Here is a 20,520-nt window from a genome sequence, read left to right on the forward strand (position 1 = left end):
CTTCACTCTTCATCCGTTCATTCCTTCAGCTAACCAATAGTTATTTATCATGAGGCCAGAACTTGCAAGGCACTGTGTCAAGTGTTAGTAGGATGTTTAAAGGAAAGTGAAAGGAAGGTAGAACTAGTGTTGAATATGATTAAATATCAGCACCTAACAGATGGAGAACAAGATCAATTCTTCAAGTGTATTTTCAGTATGTTTATCAGATGCCATCCTCTTATGACTACTAAGATTTCTCCCTCTCTTTCTTCTAACTCCCTCAGCTTTCTTCTTTTGCACATATTTAAAAAATCATAAATTTACCAAAATATATTAATTCCACTTTACAGTCAAGCCAACTCATGCACAACTTTAACTGTTTTCCAAAATTTTTTATGTCAGACTGTTATCAACCATTTGAAGAAATTATTACTTCAGTGTTACTTGATTATGATATAAACTGTGAACCCAGAGCTCTTTCCAAAGAAACTAAATGTATTTATATCAAGTAATTTTAGCCTTTTAACCTTGATGCATGTAAAGTCATTCCACTGTCACCCATACAGTAGTCCCAAGGGAACTGCAGGAGGGATGGATGATCCATATCTAAGGCAAGAAAAAACTAAAGAGAGTGAATATAGAAGAAGGGGTCCAGTCCTGTTAGAGAAGAAGGGGTAAGAAAAGCCTTTCTTCCCACCTCTGGCAGACTACTTTTACTAGGGTGGTGCCCAAGCCTGGGGAGAAACTGCCCTGTCCTAACCCCGGTCCACTTAGAGCAGTACTGACTCTGGGCAGGGGTCTTTGCTTCCTGAGGTAGAAGTTGGTAGAAACTTCCTGCTTCTTGTCTAAAAGCAAGTGGCCCCAGCAGCAAATACATCATCAAGCCCAACAGATGTAAGCAGAAAAGCACAAAAGAAAAATTGGGGGTTTCAACCAGATAAATAACTTATTTGGGTGTTAATGGGAAAAGAGGTATTTAACCAGTGCAATGGGCTACTCCTTGCTGATTTCAATGAGTATAGCCATACTGCTTTATAGCCTTTCACATTATTTCACATGAACATAACTATGTGTTGACAGATACTCAAAACATCCCACACTTGTCATCTGATAGCTATATAATATTCTCCATAAACTTCTAAGTTAGATTATATTGGAGGGCCCAAATCCAAAATCAATTGACTAGAAAGCTCTTGGAGATGGATGTTGAACAAATAAATTGTCCACGTTATCACGGAGGTCTCTTTATAGTAATCAATCAGTTAATTAATGAAATAAATATTTATTTTCTACTGTAAGCCAAGTCACATTCTAACTAGTGAAATTAAAAGATAATGGAAAACAGACATGATATCTGCTTTTACAGTCTAATGGAGAAATCGGACATTCATCAAATACTCATATACAAGTGCAAAACTGTAATTATAGTAAGTGTAAAAGGAGAGGTAGACAGTAATAAGAGAATATATAATTTATATAAAAGGGAATTATTGAGCAAGAATAGTTGGAGAAGTGATGATGGGCCAGATGTCAATCTAGTTAATAATTTCTGCCTAATGAAAGGTTTTAAAAACTTGAGGTGTAGTTGGAGGATAGGAAACACATAATTAGATTTGCATTCTGAACAGATCACTACACCACAGTGTGGAGAACAGACTGAAGGGGAACCAGAGTAGATACTGACTGATCACTAAGGATTTAATTTTGATAGATCAGAGGAAAGAGGACTATGGCCTGGACTACACTATCAATGGTAGATAAAGAAAAATGAACAGATTCCAGAGATTTCAGAAAGTGAAACTGTTAGGACTTGATAAAGGAGGGAAAGGGATCTTGGTTGGTAGCTTACTGCTGATTAATCTATTCAGGGTTGAAAAGAATGATCAGAGACAGTGATAGTCTTGAAATTATAGCAGTCTCACATCTTTGTTTAAATTTCTAACCAGAGGTCTGATGAGCTGCTAAAAAATGCATATTGCACATATAAGATATCTGCCCTCCTAGGACTTTTTTCTATTCATTGGGAACTCTGTCTGGTTTTTCCTTTGAGGAACCAAACTGCCTTCTACCCATGTGGACCTAGTAGGGCTGCTTAACACAGTATATCTGCCCTTACATCTCAGAGTTGGGCAGATGACCAAACCTGGCCAATTGGAATATACAAGCCCACAGGCCACCGTAGCCAGTTCAGAAAGAGCAACATGCCCCAACTAGGCAAAAAGTTATTTCCTAGGATTTGAAAGTAAAATACTATGTAACAAAAGGAGGCCATAAACTGTGAGGATACCAAATCCTTAAAATTACTTTCCTCAGCTAAATGGAAAATGAATTCTGAAAAAAAATCCAACACTGAAAAAAGTAAGGGTAAAGCAGGGAGAGAGAAAGGGCCCTGTTGACCTTGCTTAAGCTCTAGACTATACAAACCTGAAGCCAGAAAAGCCCTATACTTCTGAGTTATAAGAATTAATAAATCCCCCCTTTGCTTAAATACTTTTGAGTTTCTGACACTGGCAGCCAAAGACTTACACGGAAGGCAACTAGAAAACCTAAAAAAACCCTATTTTTTTTAAAGATTTATTTATTTTGAGAGAGTGAGAATGAGAGAGAGCAAGCGAGCACATGAGAGGGGGGAGGGCCAGAGGGAAAAGCAGGTTCCTCACTGAGCAGGGAGCCTGATGCGGGACTTGATCCCGGGACTCCAGGATCATGACCTGAGCCGAAGGCAGTCACTTAACCAACTGAGCCACCCAGGCGCCCCAAAACCTATTTTTTTAAAATAGATACCTTAAGATAAGATAAAACATTCTTTATCTCTGATAAAGAAGGTTAATAAAATAGTGCAGTAGATAAACCAAAAACCTTCTTCTATAAAATAAACAAGATGATGAATTAATAAATCAAACTTTCTTATAAATGAAGAGTTGATCTGGTTAGATAGACAGATAAATAGGAAGCCCAAAACAAAGAGAAATTGAAAAACCAGAGGGAAAGGTACATGAGCATTAATGTTCTAGGCTGTGCTACAGGCCCGAAAGAGGCTGCCTACTCTGGGTAGCCAAGGATATTAGTGTTAAAGCTCTCTTGGGAAAAAGACAAGTCCTTGGGACTGCAACAGGCAGAGATTTGAAGTTAAGTTGGCCACATAAAGTCAAATTTTCCAAGGGCTACATCTTCAGTAGTGTGAAACATTAAAAAAAGAGAGAGAAAGAAATGGGGAGATGAGGGAGGGGAAGAAAAGGAAAGAGGGGAAGGAGGGTGAGGAAGGAGAGGGAAAAAATGAAAGTAAGAAAGAGAGAGTTCACCACTGTCAAAAACAAAGAAAAACAAAAACAAGACAGAAGAAAGAGAAATTAAGGAGTTGATCCCATTTACAGTTGCACCCAAAACCATAAGACACCTAGGAATAAATCTAACCTAAGAGGCAAAGAATCTGTACTCAGAAAACTATAAAATACTCATGAAAGAAACTGAGGAAGACACAAAGAAATGGAAAAACATTCCATGCTCATGGATTGGAAGAACAAATATTGTGAAGATGTCAATGCTACCTAGAGCAATCTACACATTCAATGCAATCTCTATCAAAATACCATCCACTTTTTTTCCAAAGAAATGGAGCAAATAATCCTAAAATTTGTATGGAACCAGAAAGACCCCAAATAGCCAGAGGAATGTTAAAAAAGAAAAGCAAAGCTGGCGGCATCACAATTCCAGACTTCCAGCTCTATTACAAAGCTGTCATCATCAAGACAATATGGTACTGGCACAAAAACAGACACATAGATCAATGGAACAGAATAGAGAGCCCAGAAATGGACCCTCAACTCTATGGTCAACTCATTTTCGGCAAAGCAGGAAAGAATGTCCAATGGAAAAAAGACAGTCTCTTTAACAAATGGTGTTGGGAAAATAAACAGCCACATGCAGAAGAATGAAACTGGACCATTTCCTTATACCACACACAAAAACAGACTCAAAATGGTTGAAAGACCTCAATGTGAGACAGGAGTCCATCAAAATCCTAAAGGAGAATACAAGCAGCAACCTCTTCGACCTCAGCCACAGCAACTTCTTTCTAGAAACATCGCCAAAGGCAAGGGAAGCAAGGGCAAAAATGAACTACTGGGACTTCATCAAGATAAAAAGCTTTTTCACAGCCAAAGAAACAGTCAACAAAACCAAAAGACAACCGACAGAATGGGAGAAGATATTTGCAAATGACATATAAGATAAAGGGCTAGTATCCAAAATCTATAAAGAACTTATCAAACTCAACACCCAAAGAACAAATGATCCAATCAAGAAATGGGCAGAAGACATGAACAGACATTTTTCCAAAGAAGACATCCAAATGGCCAACAGACACATGAAAAAGTGCTCAACATCGCTCGGCATCAGGGAAATCCAAATCAAAACCTCAATGAGATACCACCTCACACCAGTCAGAATGGCTAAAATTAACAAGTCAGGAATCGACAGATGTTGGTGGGGATGTGGAGAAAGGAGAACCCTCCTACACTGTTGGTGGGAACGCAAGCTGGTGCACCCACTCTGGAAAACAGTATGGAGGTTCCTCAAAAAGTTGAAAATAGAGCTACCATACAATCCAGCAATTGCACTACTGGGTATTTACCCCAAAGATACAAATGTAGAGATCCGAAGGGGTACGTGCACCCTAATGTTTATAGCAGCAATGTCCACAATAGCCAAACTATGGAAAGAGCCAAGATGTCCATCAACAGATGAATGGATAAAGAAGAGGTGGTACTGGGGCGCCTGGGTGGCTCAGTTGGTTAAGCGTCTGCCTTCGGCTCAGGTCATGATCCCAGGGTCCTGGGATCGAGCCCCGCATTGGACTCCCTGCTCAGCAGGAAGCCTGCTTCTCCCTCTCCCACTACCCCTGCTTGTGTTCCCTCTCTCACTGTGTCTCTCTCTGTCAAATAAATAAGTAAAACCTTAAAAAAAAAAAAAAGAAGAGGTGGTACATATATATAATGGAATATTATGCAGCCATCAAAAGGAATGAAATCTTGCCATTTGCAACTACATGGATGGAACTGGAGGGTGTCAGGCTGAGCGAAATAAGTCAATCAGAGAAAGACATGTATCATATGACCTCACTGATATGAGGAATTCTTAATCTCAGGAAACAAACTGAGGGTTGCTGGAGTGGTGGGGGTGGGAAGGATGGGGTGGCTGGGTGATAGACATTGGGGAGGGTATGTGCTATGGTGAGCGCTGTGAATTGTGTAAGACTGTTGAATCACAGATCTGTACCTCTGAAACAAATAATACATTATATGTTTAAAAAAAAAAAAGATAGCAGGAGGGGAAGAATGAAGGGGGGGAAATCGGAGGGGGAGACAAACCGTGAGAGACGATGGACTCTGAAAAACTGAGCGTTCTAGAGGGGAGAAGGGTGGGGGGATGGGTTAGCCTGGTGATGGGTATTAAAGAGGGCACATTCTGCATGGAACACTGGGTATTATACACAAACAATGAATCAGTGAACACTACATCAAAATCTAATGATGTAATATATGGTGATTAATATAACATAATAATAATAATAATAAAAAAAATTAAAAAAAAAGAAAAACAAAGACAAAAATCCCCACCTTCTGTGGCTTAGGCCCTGAGTGGGAGGAAAAGTAGAGTCTTTCCTGATTATTAGTTATTCCAAAGCTGCCTTCAGGAATTTGAGGCTCAAATTTATACAATAGTATGGTACAAGGACTTGAAGCCAAATGATAATCCTGAATACCTTGCAGAAGCAAAAGAAACAAATCTTCAAGAGACACACTGGACCCCCATGATTACCAGAGATAAAGCATAGCTAAAGATGAGTCAATGGTCCAACACTACAAAACAGGAAGGAAAGCAAACAAAAGGCATAAACCCCAAGCAATTCAGACCTCCTATAGAGCTCAAATATCTGCTTGAAATAACAGACACAAAGTATCAGTAGCATAAGAAACAATGCAAAACATTCTATGAAAAAATGAACACATTGGTTGTAATTCAAAAAACATCAGAGATCTAAGAGACAGGGACCAAAAACAAGAAATACATTAGAACTCCAAGAGGAGGGATGCCTAAGTGGCTTAGCCAGTTAAGCGTCTGCCTCTGGCTCAGGTCATGATCCCAGGGTACTGGGATGGAGCCCCGCATTGGGCTCCTTGCTCAGCGGGGAGCCTGCTTCTCCCTCTTCCTCTGTCTGCCGCTCCCCCTGCTTGTACTCTCTGACAAATAAATAAATAAGATATTTTTAAAAGAAAAAAAAAAACTCCAAGAGGAAATATGGGAATAAGTTTGAATTTGGAATAGTCCAATGCTGGAAATTACACACACATCTCATCTTTACACCTATATCTTAGATATAATGTTGAGTGAAAAAACATAAAACAAAGTGTATACTTATGATTCTATTTATATAAATTAAAAACCCACAAATTATATATGCTTATGGATACACACACACACACACACACTATAACGAAAAACAGTAAAATAAAAACCATAAAGAGTCTAGACAGTGTTGTTACTACTACAAGGTAGGGAAGAGATGTCAGAGCTTCTAGAACATGGTTTGTTGATATATTATATGTTTGACCCAGATGGAGATTGTGAGTATCTTGCTGTTAGTTTTATTGTTATCAAGAAAACTAATTGATATCTAGTTATCAATTTTCTTGATAAACTGTATGTTTATGTTGTATGCACTTTTCTATATATTAATACATGTAATACATATAGGATCGTTAATATTTAAAACCTAATGAATAGCCAAAATGGTAGATCAGACAGAGCTACAAAGAAAACAGTGAAACAGATTAGATCTGAGGAAATAATCTTGAATTTACCATGCAGAAATATAGAGATATAAAATATGAAAATGAGATTATGAAACACAAAGGTAATATGTGACAGAAACACAATTTTCTAAAAATCTCCAGAACTAGAGGACAGAGAGAACAGAGGACAGGCACTTTTGAATAAATAATATCTGATAACTTTCAAATACTGATAAAAGTCATGAATCCTTTAAGAATCACAAGTCCCCAGCAAGATAAATAATAAATCTGTACTCCAGCCCACCAGTCAAACTGCAGAACATTAAAGACAAAGTTCTAACAAACAACTCAATAGAAAAGATTAGATTACATACAAAAGATAGATGAAGTGACAGTAGACTTCTCAATAGCAACAAGGCAGTAAGAAGACATTGAATAATATCATATTCACATGCTGAGAGAAAATAATTATCAATCTAGAATAAGGTTCACTAAAAACACGGACAAAAATAATGTACAAAATAGGAACATGATGACTAGAGGTATAGTGTTGTAATGCCATGTATTTATCCAGGAGAAAAGTAGAGACACTGATTAGCTTCTCAGTTTATTAAATCAAGAGAGTGTATTGAGTTTACAGGTAACCACTAAAATAATAAAATTCAGAACTTCAAGATCAGTAAAGAAAAAAAGAATAAAGAAAACCTAAAAATCTAATAGAAGATCAGGAAAGAATAGGTTCTTTTAAAAAAAGGCAGGGTAAATATAAAATACGGTAAGTGAAATATATTATCAATTTTATATCAATTTTTCACCAAGTTTTTCATATTTTATTACCTCTGAAATTTGAATGCATCTAATAACTGAAGACATCATACAGTTGCTGCTGACCACATAGCAGTTTGACAGTTTCACTGCCCATAGAGTCACAAAGCTAGTCCCAGGTTGTCTATTTGTCTTCACTTCAGTTGAGTCATGTACATTGCCTGGTAGTATTGTTATATTTAATTGTCATTTACAATGATTTGTGCATGTAGAAAAATTAACCAGCCCAAAACAGAAAAGTGGGACATAAACTTGATAGTAAACTTGAAAAAAATGTTCCTTAAGGTAGGATTGCAACACTGAGTGCTCTACGAGTTCCATATGTAAGGCTATTTTAAAGGTATCGTGTCATAGTTTAACGCACACTATTAGGTATTAAATATAAAGCAGATCTTACATAAACACAAAAAGAATGATTCAAGAGGAAGAAAATTATTAACTTTTAAGCATCTAGTGGAGACTCAACATATGTATATAAAATAGTGATGTATCTTAAAATCACAGACACCTTAGATGTGAAAAAAAAAATGCCAGTAATCGTAATAAATTTGAGTAGACTAAATTCACCAGATAAGAAACCATAAGATCATTAGAAAAATAAACGTACACTATTTATGAGACACAACTAAAACCTAGTGATGCAGAGAAAATAAAAAGATAAACTAGCCAAAACAGGCTGAAAAAAAGGCTGGAATATTAGTTTTCAAAATTATAGAAATCTCAGGAAAGAAGAATTACTAGATATAAAGTTAGTCCAACCTAATCATTAAGAAAATGATTCAATGGAAAAAAAGATTCATTGGAAAGACTAAATTTATGAACTTGAAAGCATCTGATAATGTACTTTAATGCAGAAATAAAAAACCATCACAATTATAGGAAAAAAATGACAAAACACAAAAATCATGGAAGATTTTAAAACAAATCCATAATGTATAGGCAAGCAGACAAAAATAAGTTGAAATAATACAGTTAACAGTTTTTATCTAAAGGCCACATAAAATAACTAAAGAACATACATTCTTTTCAAACATAAAACAATTGAACTGTCCATAATTTCACTCAGGAAGCAGGCTTTCTCAAATTATCAACGAATAAGGATTATTAAGCTACATTATGTGACCATAATGCCTAGACCCCAGGCCAAAGAAGAAATCATAAAGGAATTTAGAAAATATATAGGACTGAATAATACTAAGAATATCATATTGAAAGTATTTAGCATATAGTTACATATTTATTACTTGTTTTTCTCTGATAATGTAAACTTCACAAAGACAGAAAGACTTGGTTTTATTTAGATGTGTCCCAAGAACCTCAAATAGGGTCTAGCAAGCATTCATTAAATATTTGATGAATAATTTAATGAATGAAAGTAGTACTTAGAAATTAAATTTTGAGGAGGAGTTAAGATGGTGGTGTAGTTTTGGGGGGGCCTGATCTTGCCTTGTCCCTCAAACACAGCTAGATTGGCACAAAACATTTTGAACAACTAGGAAACAGATCTGAGGATTAAGAGAACAGTCTGCACAATTAGAGGGAAAGAACATGGAGGCTATAAGGTTCAGAGATGTGAATTGGGGGAGAGAAAAGCCATGTTGCCAGGTAGGGGGTGGGAGCCCTTTTTGTGGAGAGAGGACAGGGAAAGAAGGCAAGAGAGAACAGCACAACAGGTTTGCACAAGAAAAACTTCCCTAGGACCATTGACTGGGTAATCAAGAGGAACTGACTATGGCAAGATTTTTGCCAACAGTGGAGCTCAAACTCTGAGGTTTTAGGAGTCTATGCCACTTGCCAGAATCAAGCCAGGCAGACGGTAGTGCTCCAGGGAGTGGATGGCAGACAGTGCAGTGTGGGGATGCCCTGGGTAGCACTGGGAAAAAATGTTCCCCCTCCTAGGGTATATTTGGAAGAGGGTATATTGTCTCTCCAAGGACAAGGGACCCAGTGGGCACCACTGAGTGGCCATTTAATAGCAGGGGACAGGAAGAGTGCACAGAGGGCCAATAACCTGGTTGTAGCTTTCCCCAGTACTTCATCATAGACTCCAGGCACCTGAATGCCCGGGCGACTGCTTTCTCTATGACAGAGTGGCTCCAGGAACAGCATTGTGAGGCTCTTCTCTTGGAGGAGGGGGACAGGTCCACACCTTGCTGGGTCCTTTAAGATTTGGAGTTTTGAAATCCCAGCTGTGCACCAGAGATAAAAACACAGGAGAACTCTGGTGTGGGGCATGCTGAAGGCCCAGGCATGGATAGGTTGAGGGCAGGCATCTGAAGGAGGCCTGGGCAACAGGAGGGGAGATTGTTTGCTTTTCTGTGAGGGCTTCCTGAGCAGCGGGGGCTGCGAGTTCCCCTTCCTGGGACTAAAGGGCAGGGCATTGCCATATTCCACCCACCCCTCGCCCACCAGCACAGTCCGACATCAGTGAGCAACACAGCACCCCCAGTGGAGGGTGCAGCCACTTACACCAAACCCTGCCCTTCTGCACCTTGCAGGGGCATTTTTAATAGGGCAGGTCTGACTGTGAGCCAGCAAAGCAGGCCTCTCCCATAGAGGACTAACACAGGCCCACTGCATGTACCAAGTATACTGATCACAGAGTGCTCCAAAGCATCAGCTTCAGTTCTGGTGAAAATAGGACTAGGCTTTCCCTTTTCTTTCTGTTTTTTTCCCCCTTCTTTTTTCTTTGGACTCAAGCTTATAGTTTTCTGTTGGTTTCTTACTTTTTAATGGGTCAGGCTTCTTTTTTCTTTCTTTTTCTTTGGAAGCAGACTTATAATTTTTTGTCTGTTTCTTTTTTTGTTCCTTTTACTTTTTTTTGTTTTTTTTGGGCCAGGATTTTTTTTTTTTTAAGAGGGGTGGGGGATGGAGACACAGAGAGGGAGAGAGAGACCCTTAAGCAGGCTCCATGCTCAGTGTGGAGCCCAACATGGGGCTTGATCTCACAACCCTGAGATCATGACCTGAGGTGAAATCAAGATGCTTAACCAACAGAACCACCCAGGCACAGACACTTTTTTTTTTTTTCCAAATCAGGTTTATCTTAACAAGTCAAAGCACACCTAGTTAAAGGCCCAAACATCCCCACTGCAAGAAGGGACTCTGCAGATAACTGACCTGTGGGAAAGAGTAGCCAAAACAAACACTTCCTGAAGTACCAGGGCCTGGACAGTATATGACCCCTTTTTAATATAGTATTGTTCTGAGGAGCGGGAAACATGACAAGCTTTCATAACACACAAAAGACAGAAACCTAGACATAATGACAAAATGGAGGAATTCTCCCCAAAAGAAAGATCAACAAGAAATCATAAACACGGCCAGGCTCAAAACAGACATAAGCAATATATCTAGGTGAACAAGATTTTAGAACAACAGTCATAAGAATACCAGTTGGGCTTGAAAAAAACAGAGAAGACACCAGAGAAATTCTTGCTGCAGAGATAAAAGATGTAAAAACTAGTCAGGCTGAAATACAAATGCTGTAACTGAGATGTAAAACTGACTGGATGTAATTCCAACAAGGATGGAAGAAGCAGAGGAATAAACAGTGATACGGAAGATAAAATTATGGAAAATGATGAAGTTGAAGAGGGAAAGAAAACCATTAGATCATGACTACAGGCTTAGGGAACTTACCAATTCCATAAAGCACAATAATATCCATATCATAGGAGTCCCAAAAGAAGAAGAGTGGAAAAAGGGGGCAGAAAGCTTATTTGAATGAACTGTAGCTGAGAACTTCCCTAACCCGGGGAAGGAAACAGTCATTCAAGTCCAAGAGGCACAGAGATCTCCCCCTCAAAATCAACAAAAATAGGTCAACATCAAGGCATATCATAGTGAAACTTGAACAATACAAAGATAAAGAATTCTGAAAGTAGCTAGAGAAAAAAGGTCCTTAACCTACAAGGGTAGACAAATAAGGTTAGCAGCAGATCTGTCCACAGAAACTTGGCAAGACATAAGAAAAGTGGCATGATATATTCAACATGTTACTAGGAAAAATATGCAGCCAAGAACACTTTATCCAGCAAGGCTGTCATTCAGAATAGAAGGAGAGACAAAGAGTTTCCAAGACAATCAAAAATTAAAGGAGTTCATGAACACTACACCAGCTCTGAAAGAAATATTAAAGGGGACGCTTTGAGGGGAAAGAGACCAAAAGCAACAAAGACAATCTACAGGAACATTGACTTTACAGGTAACACAATGGCACTGCATTCATATCTATTAATAATCATTCTGAATGTAAATGGACTAAATGTTCTAATCAAAAGATATAAGGTATTAGAATGCATTAAAAAAAACAAGACCCATCAATATGCTGCTTACAAAAGACTCATTTTAGACCGACAGAAACCTCCAGATTGAAAGTGAGTGAGTGGAGAACCATCTATCAATGCTCATGGACATCAAACAAAGCTGGAATAGCCATACTTATATCAGACAAACTAGATTTTAAACCAAGGGCTGTAATAAGAGATGAAGAAAGGCACTATATAATAGTAAAGGGGTCTATCCAACAAGATGATCTAACAATTGTAAATACTTATGCCCCCAACTTGGAAGCAGCCATATATATAAATCAATTAATAACAAACTTAAAGAAACTCACTGATAATAACGCAATAATAGAAGGGGACTTTAACATCCCACTCACAGCAACGGACGACCATCTAAGCAGAAGATCAACACGAAACAAGGGCTTTCAATGACACACTGGACAAGATGAACTTTACAGATATATTCAGAGTATTTCATTCTAAAGCAGCAGAATACACATTCTTTTCTAGTGTAACTGGAACATTCTCCAGAATAGATCAAATATTGTGTCACAAATCAGCCCTCAACCAGTACAAAAAGATTGCGATCATACCATGCATATTTTCAGACCACAATGTTATGAAACTCAAAGTTAATCACAAGAAAAAATTTGGAAAGACCTCAAATACATGGAGGTTAAAGAACATCTTACTAAAGAATGAATGGGTTAACCAGGAAATTGAAGAAGAAATAAAAAATACATGTAAGCAAATGAAAATGAAAACAAGACACTCTGAAACCTTTGGGATGCAGCAAAGGTGGTCATAAGAGGGAAGGATATGGCAATACAGGCCTTCTTCGAGAATCAAGAAAAGTCACAAATACACACAACCTAACCTTACACCTATAGGAGCTGGAAAAAGAACAGCAAATAAAGCCTAAAAGCAGCAGAAGGGAAATAGTAAATATTAGAGCAGAAATAAATGATATAGAAAAAAAAACAGAACAGATCAATGAAACTAGGAGCTGGTTCTTTGAAAGAATTAACAAAATTGATAAACCCCTAAGCCAGACTTATCAAATAGAAAAGATGAAGGACCTAAATAAATAAAATCATGATTGAAAGAGATCACAACCAATGCCACAGAAATACGAGAGTATTATGAACAATTACATGCCAACAAATTGGGCAATCTGGAAGAAATGGATAAATTCCTAGAAACATATAAACTATGAAACTGAAACAGGAAAAAATAGAGAATTTGAATAGACCCATAACCAGCAAAGAAATTAAGTCAGTAATCAAAAATCTCCTGAGTCCACAACTGATAGCTTCCCAGGGGAATTCTACCAGATATTTAAAGAAGAATTAATACTGTTCTCCTAGAAATGGAAGGAAAACTCCCAAATTCATTCTATGAGGACAGCATTACTTTGATTCCAAAACCAGACAGCAAACCCACTAAAAAGGAGAATTATAGACCAATAAACTTGATGAACATGGATACAAAAATTCTCAAAAGATACTGGCTAACTGAATCTAACAGCCATTAAAAGGATTATTCACCACGATCGAGTGGGATTTATTCCTGGGCTGCAGGGGTGGTTCAATATCTGCAAATCAATCAATGCAATATTCCACATAAATAAAAGAAAGGGTAAGAACCATATGATCCTCTCAATAGATGTGGAAAAAGCATCTGACAAAATACAGCATCCTTTCTTGATAAAAATCCTCAAAGTAGGGATAGAAGGAACACACCTCAGGATCATAAAGGTCATATATGAAAGACCCCCAGCTAATATCATCCTCAATGGAGAAATCTGATTTTCCCCTAATGTTAGGAACACAAGGATGCCTACTCTCACCACTGTTGTTCAACATAGTACTGAAAGTCCTAGCCTCAGCAGACAACAAAAAGAAATAAAAGACATCCAAATCAGCAAGGAAGAGGTCAAACCTTCACTATTCGCAGATGACATGATACTCAATGTAGAAAACTTGGAAGACTCCACAAAAAATTGCTGCTGATCCATGAACTCAGCAAAGTCATAGGATACAAAATCAATGTGCAGAAATCTGTTGCCTTTCTATACATCAATAATGAAGCAGCAGAAAGAGAAATCAAGGAATTGATCCTATTTACTACTGCACCAAAAACAGTAAGGTACCTAGGAATAAGCCTAACAAAAGAGGTAAAGGATCTGTACTCTGAAAACTACAGAACATTTATGAAAGGAATTGAAGAAGACACAAATGGAAAAACATCCCATGCTCATGGATTAGAAGGACAAATATTGTTAAAATGTCTGTACTACCCAAAGTAATCTACACATTCAATGCAATCCCTACCAAAATAATACCAGCATTTTTCACAGAGCTAGAATAAACAATTCTAAAATTTGTATGGAACCAGAAAAGACCCTGAATAGCCAAAGCAATGTTGAAAAAGAAAATCAAAGCTGGAGGCATCACAATTCTGGACTTCAAGCTGTATTACAAAACTGTAATCACATCAAGGTAGTATGGTACTGGCACAAAAACAGACACACAGAATGGAACAGAATAGAGAACCCAGAAATGGACCCACAGCTCTATGGTCAACTAATCTTTGGCAAAGCAGGAAAGAATATCCAATGGGAAAAAGAGAGTCTCTTCAACAAATGGTGCTGAGAAAACTAGACCACTTTCTTACAAAACTAAATAAAAAATAAATTAGAAAGAAATGAAAGACCTAAATGTGAGACATCAAAATCCTGGAGGAGAGCACAGGGAATAAGCTCTTTGACCTCAGCTGTAGCAACTTCTTACTAGACACGTCACCAGAGGCAAGGGAAATAAAAGCAAAAGTAAACTACTGGGACTTCACCAAGATAAAAAACTTCTTCACAGTGAAGGAACTATCAACAAAACTAAAGGTCAACCTACAGAATAGGAGAAGATATTTATAAAATGACATATCGGATAAAGGGCTAGTATCCAAAATCTATAAAGAACTTATCAAACTCAACATCCCCAAAAATAAATAATCCAGTTAAGAAATGGGCAGAAGACATGAGCAGACATTTCTCCAAAGAAGACATACAAATGGTAACAGACACATGAGAAAATGCTCAATATCACTCATCATCAGGGAAATACAAATCAAAACTACAATGAGATATCACCTCACACCTGTCAGAAAGGCTAAAATCAACAACACAGGAAACAACAGGTGCTGGTGAGGATGTGGAGAAAGGGGAACCCTCTTGCATTGCTGGTGGAATGCAAGCTGGTGCAGCCACTCTGGAAAACAGTATGGAGGTTCCTCAGAAAGTTAAAAATAGAGCTACCCTATGATCCAGCAATTGTACTACTAGGTATTTACCCTAAATTTTTTTTTTTACAAAATATTTTTTACAAAAATACCGATTCAAAAAGGCAACATGCGCCCAAGTGTTTATAGCAGCACTATCAATAACAGCCAAATTATGGAAAGAGCCTAGATGCCCATCGATTAATGAATGGATAAAGAAAATGTGATATATATATATATGTGTGTGTACACACACACACACACACGGAATATTACTCAGTCATCAAAAAGAATGAAATCTTACCATATGCAACATGGATGGAACTAGTGTGTTTTATGCTAAGCAAAATAAGTCAGTCAGAGAAAGACAAGTATATGATTTCACTCATACATCAAATTTAAGAAACAAAACAGACGAACACAGGAGAAGGGTAGGAAAAATAAAATAAGATAAAAACAGAGAGGGAGGCAAACCATAAGAGACTCTTTTTTTTTTTTAAGATTTTATTTATTTGACAGACACAGCGAGAGACGGAACACAAGCAGGGGGAGTGGGAGAGGGAGAAGCAGGCTTCCTGCGGAGCAGGGAGCCCGATGTGGAGCTCGATCCCAGGACCCTGGGATCATGACCTGAGCTGAAGGCAGACGCTTAACGAATGAGCCACCCAGGCGCCCCAAGAGACTCTTAACTATAGAGAACTGAGCGTTGTTGGAGGGGAGGTGGGGAGAAATGGGCTAAATGGGTGATGGGCATTAAGGAGGACACTTGTGATAAGCACTGGGTGTTATATGTAAGTGATGAATTACTAAATTCTACTCCTGAAACTAATACTACAATATATATTAACTAACTTGAATTTAAATAAAATCTTGGAAGAAAAAAAATTTTTTAAAGAAATTAAATTTTTATTTTAAGAAAATGGAGGAGTACCCAAGATGGTGACATAGGAGGCTCCTGAGTTCCCCTCTACCCAAGAATGCAAATGTACCGCCACACATGGAACAATTCCTTCTGAAAAAGATTCAGAAACTCGCTGAGCTACTCCTACACATCAGGGTAATGAGAAAAATATATATCATAAGGGACACTCACTGTGATCCTCCTCTTTGGAACACTGACAGGTCTTGGCACACTCTCAGGTACTGCGGGCTACTAAAAACAAAAAATGCAGCTAGGACAATCAGCTTGAACACTGAAGTAGGAGATTCATTTCCTACACAAGACCACTATGTCATATCTGGAAGAAGTGGCTGTTCTAATGCACAGAAACCAACAAAGAGAATCAAGGAAAATGAAGAAACAGTTGAATATTTCCAAACAAACAAACAAACCAAAAAAAAAAAAAAAACAAGGTAAGTCTCTAGAAACAGATCTTTATGAAAAGGAGATAAGTGGTTTACCTGATAGTTCAAAATAATGGTCATAAAAATGATTAATGAGCTCAAGAGAGAGCAATGTATGAATAAAGTAAGATTTCAACAAAGAAACAAAAAAATTTCAAAACACGAAACAAATTATAGAGCTGTAGAACATAACTGAACAAAAAATTCAATAGAGATTGCTTCTCAGACTCTTTTGGCTAAAAAGTGCAAAAAATTCAATAGAGAGGTTGGTTCAACAGCAGACTAGATCAAATGGAAGAAAGGATCAGTGAACTCAAAGGGCAACTGAACTCATAAAATTGGAGAAACAACAAGAAAAAAAAGAATGAAAAAGAGTGAAGACAGCTTAAGGGACTTATGGGATACCATCAAGCCAACAATTATATACACTATAAGGGTCCCTGAAGGAGAAAAGAGAAAGGAGCAGAAAGCTTATTCAAAGAAGTAATGGCTGAAAACTTCCTAAACCTCCGGAAAGAAACAGACATCCATATCCAAGTAGCACAGTACCAAACAATACGAATCTAAGAATACCCACACTGAGACACATTATTATTAAACTGTCAAAAGTTACAGACAAGGACAGAATCTTAAAAGCAGCAAAACAGGGGCACCTGGGTGGCTCAGTCATTAAGCATCTGCCTTCGGCTCAGGTCATGATCCCAGGGTCCCGGGTTCGAGCCCCGCACTGGGCTCCCTGCTCTGCAGGAAGCTTGCTTCTCCCTCTCCCACTCCCCCCGCTTGTGTGTGTTCCCTCTCTCAACTGTGTCTCTGTCAAATAAAAAAAATTTTTTAAATCTTAAAAAAAAAAACACACAGCAAAACAACTTTGTATGTACAAGAGAACTCCTATTAATCTAATAGTATCCTGTCTTGCAGGACAGAAAAGAGTGGGATGATATATATTCAAAACGCTGGGGGTGGGGGGAACCAAAAACCTGCCAACCAACAATCCTCTAGTTGCAAATTTATCCTTCACAATTAATGGTGAGATAAAGTGTTTCTCAAACAAAAGCTAAAGGAGTTTATATCGACTAGACTCACCTCACAAGAAATGTTAAAGGGAGTGCTTAAGTTGAAACAAAAGGACATTAATTTTCAAAGTGAACATATATGAAAGTATAAAACTCATTGGTAAAATATACAGCTAAATTCAGAATATGCTAAGATTGTAATAATAGATGGCAAATCACTTACAACTGTAGCATAAAGGTTAAAAGACAAAACTATAAAAAAACTGTAATAATTTGTTAATGAATAAACACGACAAAAACATGTAAATTTTGACAATAAGAACATACAATCTGGGGAAAGAGAGTGTAAAAATGTAGATCTTATCAATATGTTCAAAGTTATTACCAGCTTAAAACAGAGTGTTATAAGTACGTGTTTTACATAAGCCTCATGGTAATTAATAAACAAAAACTTATAGGAGATACACAAAAAATAAAGCAATTAAGCATACCACTATGAAAAAAGTCAATTCACAGAGGAGAGCTAGAGAAGAAGAAAATGAACTATAAAACAGCCAGAAAACAACAAACAACTACCAAAATGGCAGTAGTGAGTCCATACCCATCAATAATTACTTTAAATGTAAATGGACTGAATTCTCCAATCGAAACACACAGAATGGTTGAATATTAAAAAAAAAAAAAACAAGATCCAACTATATAATGCCTAAAAGAGATTCTCTTCAGCTTTAAAGACATACAGAGACTGGAAGTGAAGGGATGAAAAAGAAAGATGTTTTATGTCAATGGAAACGAAAGCAGGGGAAACTGTACTACAGCAAACAAAATACACTTTAAACCAAAAACTGTAACAAGACAATGTAATGATAAAAGGATCAATTAATCAAGAGACTATAACAATTATAAAGATTTATGTACCCAACATAGGTGCACCTAAATATAGAAAGCAAATATTAACATATCTGAAAGAGGAAACAGCAATACCAGGATATTAGGGGGTTTCAATATCCTAATTGCAACAATGAATAAATCATCAGACAAAAAGTCAATTAAAAAACACTGGACTTCAATCATATGTTAAACAAGATGGACCTAACAGACATATACAGAACAGACCTTCCAATAGCAGGATACACATTCTTCTCAAGCACATATGGAACACTCTTCAAGATAAATCAGGTTAAGTGACAAGAAAAGACTAAATTTCTTAAAACAAATTTAAGAAGTTGAAATCATATTCGGTATCTCTTCTGACCACACTGGTATGAAAGCAGGTATCAATTACAGGAGGAAAACTGGAAAATTCACAAAAATATGGAGACTGACCAACATGCTCCTGACTGACCAATGGCTTAAAGAATTAAAAAAGGAAAAAAGTAACATACAACTCAACACACACACACACACACACACACACACACAATCTGATTAAAATGAGCAGAGGACCTAGACAGACATTTTTCCAAGAAGACACAGATGTCCAACAGACACATGAAAAGATGCTCAACATCACTAATCATCAGGGAAATACAAATCAAAACCACAATGAGATGTCACCTTATTAACTGTCAGAATGGCTAAAGTCAAAACAAGAAATAACAAATGTTGGCAAGGATGGAGAGAAAAAGAAATTTTCACACACTGTTGGTGGGAATATAAATTGGTACAGCCACTGTGAAAAACAGTATGGAGGTTCTTCAAAGAATTAAAAATGGAAATAATTCCACTACTGGGAAATGCAAATGCTAATTCAAAAAAGTATATGCAACTCTATGTTTATTGCAGCATTATTTGCAATAGCCAAGATATGGACGCAATCTAAGCGTCCATCAATGGTTGAATGGGTAAGGAAGATATGGTACACACACACACACACACACAAATATTACATAGCCATAAAAAAGGATGATTGTGCTATTTGCAAAACATGGATGGACCTGGAGGTTATGATGCTAAGTGAAATAAGAGAATGAAAAATACCATATAATTTCACTCATATGTGTAATATAAAAAAAAGAATAAACAAAACAAAATGCAGAATCAGACCTATAAATACAGAGAAGAAAGTAATGGTTGCTAGAGGGAATGCGGGTGGGGGTATGGGCAAAATGGATGAAGGGGAGCGGGAGATACAGACTTTCAGTTATAGAATGACTAAGTCATGGGAGTAAAAGGCAAGCATAGGGAATGCAGTCAATAGTACTGTATAGCACCGTATCTTGACAGAGGTAGCTACACTTGCGGTAAGCACATCATAACCTATAAAGAAGTTGAATCACTATGTTGTACACCTGAAACTAATGTAACGTTGGTGCCAACTATACTCAAATAAAAAAATTTAAAAAATAAAAAATAAAGTACACTTTCCAGTTAAAAAAACTTGAAACAAATGAAAATGAAAACACAACATACCAATACTCATGGAATGTAGCAAAAGCAGTTCTAAGAGGAAAGTTTATAACAATTTGTACGCTAAGAAAAAAGAAAAATCTAAAATAAACAACCTAACTTTATACATCAAGGAAATAGAAAAAGAACAAACAAAGCTCAAATTTAGTAGAAAGAAGGACCTAACAAATATTAAATTGGAAATAAATGAGAGACTGGGAAGACAATAGAAAAGGTGAAGCCAGACAAGGACACTCCAAGAAAAAAAACATTGCAGGCCAATGTCCCTGATGAACATATATATAAAAATACTCAACAAAATATTAGCAAAATGAATTCAACAGTATATTAAATGTTCATACACCATGACCAAGTAGGATTTATTTTTGAAATGCAAGGATGGTTCAACATATGCAAATCAATCGATGCAATCCACACGTTGACAAAATGGAGGATAAAAGTCATAAGATCATGGCAATAGATACCAAAAAAGCATCTGACAAAATCCAACATCCTTTCATGATAAAAACCTCTCAAAAATTTGGGTACACAAAGAACATACCTCAATATAATAAAAGCCAACTATGAGAAGCCAATATCTGACATCAT

At 37.1% G+C, this 20,520-nt stretch overlaps 1 protein-coding gene across 3 annotated transcripts in view; it reads right to left on the reverse strand.

Annotated features, from left to right (window-relative positions):
- Positions 1-20,520, reverse strand: part of VRK2 (VRK serine/threonine kinase 2) — a 117,985-nt gene that overhangs the window by 74,469 nt on the left and 22,996 nt on the right. The window lies entirely within an intron of this gene.

This window comes from Eumetopias jubatus, unplaced genomic scaffold (assembly GCF_037043125.1).
Source record: "Eumetopias jubatus isolate StellerSeaLion01/CBP00866 unplaced genomic scaffold, mEumJub1_p1.0 scaffold_9, whole genome shotgun sequence".
Lineage (NCBI taxonomy): Eukaryota > Metazoa > Chordata > Mammalia > Carnivora > Otariidae > Eumetopias > Eumetopias jubatus.